Source organism: Mastigoproctus giganteus, chromosome 10 (assembly GCF_048544385.1).
Source record: "Mastigoproctus giganteus isolate SK-2022 chromosome 10, ASM4854438v1, whole genome shotgun sequence".
NCBI classification, from domain to species: domain Eukaryota; kingdom Metazoa; phylum Arthropoda; class Arachnida; order Uropygi; family Thelyphonidae; genus Mastigoproctus; species Mastigoproctus giganteus.
Window position 1 is genome coordinate 23,889,166 of NC_143584.1, and position 6,480 is coordinate 23,895,645.

At 32.9% G+C, this 6,480-nt stretch overlaps 1 long non-coding RNA gene across 1 annotated transcript; it reads right to left on the reverse strand.

The window, feature by feature from the left end:
• Nucleotides 1-276: 276 nt before the first annotated feature.
• On the reverse strand, nt 277-4,133 carry LOC150078873 (uncharacterized). Its single transcript, XR_016547564.1, has 3 exons — nt 3,946-4,133; nt 2,131-2,396; nt 277-476 (listed from the first exon to the last, which is right to left on the reverse strand). It is a non-coding gene; the product is annotated as an uncharacterized LOC150078873 (long non-coding RNA).
• Nucleotides 4,134-6,480: the final 2,347 nt, after the last annotated feature.

Consider the following 6,480-nt stretch of genomic DNA (forward strand, 5'->3'; position numbering starts at 1 on the left):
AATTTACTGAAAAAAAAATTCATTTTTCTTGGTAAGCTGATATTTGAAGACTTTTGAATGTATATAACCAGGAAATCCGTATTAAGGAGAAAAGGTGAATTTTTTACAGGAAGTCATTGCATAAAAATAACTTCTGCCGTTCTGTCTTCTAGTGTACTTTTGAGTATTTTTTCAGCATGTACCTCCAACAGTGAGGTAGGCACCATGATTAGATTTATGTGGAGCTTGCAATATATCAGGTATTTAGAGTTTAAAACACAGAGGCATGGGAGAAGATGCTATACATTGTTTTTATTTAGGAACAATTTACAGGCAGGCATTTATGTACAAATTTAGTGTTTACAAATGAACCTGTGAATGCGTGGGGGGAAAAGCAATAAAATACGTTATGGTTCTTCATAAATGGACGGTGGCGAGAGCTATTAACAATATTCCACTTCGTCATCTATCTCCACTGACCAAAGTTTCTCGAACACCTTAAAAAGAATAAAAATAAATAAATTTAATATTAATAAACAGTGAACTTGATAAATACTGCACTACACAAAACATAAATGTTCTATTCAGTATAATAATAATAAAAAGTGTAACGTGGATAGTTCGCGATAAACTTACTAGTGTAATTTCATTTAACATTAATGTATTATATTTTTACATTATTAAATATAAAATGTCTAGTGTACAGTAATTGCTCCCAGCTATCTGAAAAAAAAATTATAACCGCATAGTGTCGCTGTAATCGCTTCTACATAAATATGTATGTATGTTAATATGATGTGGTTTGTTACGTGATGATATTGAATAATGTAAATAAGTCATGAAATATAAATTTTAATATCTCGTTTAGTAATATTTGCATTTTATGTTTACTAAAATTGTGCCATTACAGCTCCTACATAAAAATATAACTATTTTGTTACATTTTTATATTTACACAACTGAAATTACCAGGCCTGATGGAAACCGATATCCAAACCACGTATTCCTTTATATTTTTCTTTGCCTGCATATTTATCAGTATCTTCACCAAGAGGTACATTTTATACTTTTTTTTTTACAATTTTCCGATTTAAAGATCCTTAAATCTGATTGCAGTCATGGTAACGTACTCAGCGAATTAACATTTGTCAGTTTATGATGATATTTATAACACTTAAATTTGCATTTATTAATACAATTTTAAAAAAATGAATTCATTGTGTATTGCGTTCGAGGAGATCGTCTAATTATAGTTTATAAGAACATTAGCCATTCCGTTAATTCCTATGTATTACTTGACAATAATAAATAGGGAACGTATATTAATATTAACACTATTAATTATTATTATCATCATAAATTATTATTATCATAATGCATATTATGGAATCGAAATAGCAATAACAATAAAATAATTAATATTACAGCGAGTAAGTATTATGAATAACTATAATTTAATATTTAGCCAATAGGTGATATTTTATTTGGTATTTATTTTCCGATCCATATTTCTCCCGAATTGTTCAGCCAAAATACGAGAGTGAGACAAAAATTAGGATGGAAAATATGAATGAAGAAAAAAAAAAATAATTCTTGAAGTTTGCAAATACTGGCTGTGGTCATGTAGTACCCTGCTTGTTTGCAAACATACATGTTCGGTTTTGAACCCACAGCTTGTGAATATAAAGGAAAGTAAGTTAGCATTTAATTCAGTTTAAAAACGTTTACCATCACTCAAAGTTTACATAGTTTTAAAAAACTGGTTTTATGAAAATTGATACTAGTTTTAAGAAAAAAATTATGCTCGTGTTAAGAAAAATGTGTATGCATGTGCGCATTTTAAGTCTACATGTTGAAGGCCGTATCATTATAATAAGCAATAAATAACATATATATTCCAAAGCTTAAGGAAATAACATATTCCAAAGCAGCCAAAGAAAAGGTAAAAATAATCGATAAATTTTCTTTGAATATACGTTTATTATTAGTGAGAAATATATACTCTTATTTATTATTATTTTTTTTTTGACTTGGTTCGTATTACGAAGTTGTCGCAAAGGTTTGATTTTAGGTCGCTGTCTGCTGCGATTTCTAAATAATTTCGAAAGAGTACGACGAGAGAGAGAGAGAGAGAGAGAGTTTGTTTTATACCTTACATATCTGTACACATTGATGAAACATTGGTGTCTTTCTTTGATCTGTTACTGGGAGTAGGTTTCCTGGTCACTGCCGGCGAATGAAATATCTCCTCCACCTAGCCCTCCATCAAAGCCAGCACCCCCATCAAAATCACCACCATCAAAACCTCCATCACTCCCATCAAAGCTTCCGTCGAAGCCTCCATCTCCTCCATCAAAGCCACCATAATCCTGGGATTTGGCTACAACAATGAGAGCCAAAAGAGCAAAGAAGAAAGCCTAAAAACAAAATAAAATGAAAATTCTTAGTAATTACATCAGAGTACGAAAATGAAATCTTTTTATAGCAAATTAAAGTTTTTAAAGTATTTAAGACTTTTAAAATATATCATAATAATTAAAGTTTCATGTTATTGATTAAAGTAAAATTTTTTGAGTTTTTTTTCTGAATCTGGCTACTTTTATCAGTAATAAATAAGTAAATTTACATATAAAATTTTTAGATTTTAATTGATCGAGTTTGTTTCGAATTTACTCAAGACAGTTGAGGGTACGCAGCATCATTTTAAACATTTGTAAATTCAGCGTATTTTATAATAGGTTTAAATTTTTTTTCAAAAGGCAAAGAAACCCGAAAACGTAAATGTCCAGGATTTGCTGACAGGCTTACTGACTTATTACCAATCCTTGTCTTTTTATTATTCTCATATGTAATGTTCTAAAGTCATGTTATGTATCAGGCTATATATATATATAAAAAACAAGAAAAAAACCCCCTAATTAATTATTTATATATTAATAGCTTAAATGGTATTAATAGAAGATGAACAATACTCATTCTGAAATACAGATCGCTATTAGTACAGTATATTATTAATTACATTTTAATTACGTAGAAAAACAAAACTTAAATCAAGAAGTAAATCGTACCCTGATAAAAGCTGTAGTATTAATTTATAGATTGTGAAAACTGTCTCTAGATGTACACATAATTAATATTTAGCAATAATAACTGTCTTAACTTCTAGCAGTTTTATTAATATTTTTTACACTGATATTGTAAACCTGTATTAAATTAATAGTAGTGATTAGATTAATTTGTGAAGAAAACGGTTCGCGAATGAAAACAAAATAAAAATTATCATGTTAAAATCAAATTCTTTTTAAAAATTATAATATTATAATTTCGTGAAAATGCGACGAAAGTATTTTTCAGTAGAAATATATGCTGCAAGAATTTCATTTTTCAGTTAATTTTGCAATACTGCATCGCAAGTCAGAACCCCTCATTATCACTTGTACTGTTTATTCGGTTACTATGACAACTCCCCCCCACACACACACACAACCTGTTAGCCTAGTCTAATAAGGATGTGTTGTTATCTTTACCATACTCGACGCTAGAAATAATATATATATCTTACTGTACGTCAGTTAATTAATTAATTAACTTTGCATTATTAATCTGACTTTTAAACCTCAAAACTGTCAGTTTGGTATAAATAAAGCTGATTAGTCTAAAATTTTACGATAATTATTCAGAAAAAAAATTAAATGATAGTTTTCATTTGCTGAAGTGAAAAACATTTCGCTGTTATTTAATCAATTCCAATATCGACTTTACCAGCTTGTTGCGTGTTCGTTACTATGACAACCGAAAGTAACCCTTTTATCTGTTTAGATGGTACGCCCTCCATTTTTCCTATATACAGTATATGGAAATTATATAGCATGCATTTATCTGTACTTATAATCGCATATTTTACCATTATTGTACAGTAAATACTAAATGGTAATTGTAAATTCTATTGCAACTCCAAATACTCACCAAGAACTTCATGGTGATGTTTGTTGAATACTGGAATACAATTCCTTCACTTTTGGATATATAGCTTTGCTGCTGACAACGTTCGGTATGGCGAAAACATCGGTCTGCTCATATTTATACAGAATCGACGTCACGGTATTCGCACAAAGTGTTTGGGGCGGTTCGCCGCTGGCGGCTAGCTTGGGCTGGATTTGTCGATCCATGCAACCACTAGCATGTGGAATAAAACGGTACGCTACTTCTTTCTTTTTAATCGTTTCTTACGCACCTAATTCCAGAAAAATAGTTTGAGATTAAGAGCAGAACGCTGCACCTACCAGGGTGGGGGAAAGGGGGTTGGAGACAGGGAAGGGAAGCAGAAAGGGAAGAGAGATCCTAATGTCCTGTTGCCTTAGAGAGACTGTCAGCGACCCAGGCCTACTGACATGTCGTTCACCCTCATGTCAAAAGTGAGATGCTAGTCTACTGGAGGAAGAGATGAGAAAACTGGATCTTGTTCTGACAAATAGAAACTGGCCTGATTGTGGCTTTAGAATAGTTAGCTTTCCACCCCCTCCCCTCTCTTACCTCAGGAAAATTGAAACATGCACCACTGTGTGCTACATGTGGAGAATATCATTAGAGGGAAGTTTTTTGACATAGCTTTCTTCTAGGTACGAGATAAGCGTTCGATGCACCCAGATAAAATACAACTTAAGAGAGAATAAAAAAGAAAATTAACTTTTCAAAAAGAAAATTGCTACCAATCCTTAACTATACAAGAAAGCGACAAGCAATATAAATAGACAGATGGTATCTTGTTGGTGATACCAAGTCGTTATCTTGATGATCACTGAGAACTAGAACCTCATTACTGCTTTCTACAACTTTTGTGTGGACTCTACGGAATAGTTATGAATACGATGATAGGATGAGTGAAGATGAACATGATAGTTATCGTAATGTCCTAATAGTCGCAGGGAAACCTTTTTGGGTTAAGGTGGAATCTTATAGTGCTAATTTTTTTCCAGTGGAGATTCTGTTAGCACCTAAAAGAATAGGCCTCGGAAGCGGTGGGGGGGGGAACGCCCATCTGGATTTTAATTATACCATTTACGTTACTTTATATTGCTACTTTTAGACTATCGAAAAGACAAATACAGGCTTTCATAGTGCAGTGTGTCACTCCGAAAAACTTTTGGCCTTAGCCACGTGTCTGAAAGTTAAGCAGTAAAACAAATTTTATCAAAGAATCCATAACAAATTAAAATAACTAAATAAAATCATGAACTTATTTTTAAAAATTACATGACCTTTTAGAAAGTAGAAAAAAAAAACTATGATGGATTTAAATAATTTACGACACAAGGAAAAAGCAGACCGTACATAAGTGTTTTGAAATTTTCTTTATTTGATCTTTCATGCGAAAACTGTCAGCTTTGTCACAGAAGCATTTTTATAATATTTCAGGACGATACCATTTAGACGATTCTCTGATCTGTGGAGGACAATAGAGAGAATAGAAGCAGGCCAACCGAAGTAAGGTGAAAAATGGCTAACTGCAGACTGCAGTGTGATAAGCTCTTTGCGGAAACACAATGATAAAATGTGGGACGGAGATCTGACTAAAGTTGCCCTATGATCTGGCAATATATTCGCCATCCGCTATATTGCCAGAACTGCAAGATACCATAGAGGCAATATTGCAAAGTCGTTTGAATTAGAGTTTTCTGCTGAGACAGGAAAGTTGCTAACTTAAACTGGAACATGAAACGTATGACTTGAGATATTGAGTCACTTTCTTTTCACGCATTAATCGGCCTACAAATGAATTCTTCATTCTTAAATTTCATCTGGGGACTATGGAGTAGTCGTTAATACCCGTGTAATAGGACTGTTCTATTTTTACACAAAAGCAACTGAGTTATGATGTCTCAATGTATTCTGTGATCCATTTGTCTGTTCTGCTGGATGAAATACCCGTGTTTCCGGAAGAACAACCGTGCAGCCTTCGTCTGAAGCTAACTAGTTTGACTACGATATAAAAAAAAATAATAAATATCCCTCTCATCTTGACAGGATTCGAGCCTGTCTTATTCAAACTTTGGAAGGACAGCGATGGTAACGATTACTCTAAGCTCGAGAATATCGAAAGGGTAACTGTGAAACATTTTAATTATGTGAGCAGGCATCACCATCAAATGCTTAGTAGAAATTTGATAATAATGGTCTGCGCTACTAAACAGATCGTCATTACAGAGAATATAATGAATCGTAGTCATTTTGGTGTAACTCTCCATTTTTTTAGGTGCATCAGCAACTTAGACCAAATTGTTCCTTATATGTTTTGTCTGTATACTGACTGTGTTCTATGGTCAATTTGTTGTTTGTGGACGAAAAACTTCAGTTTCCAGAACAAAATACCACGTTACCCTCGCCTGAGAGACTAACACTGCCACCTTGCGAAAAAGGCCCAGAAAAATTGCTCGCGTCATTGAGGGGATTCGAACTCAGGATCTTTTGCACTTGTTGGGAGAACAATGATTGTACTAACTG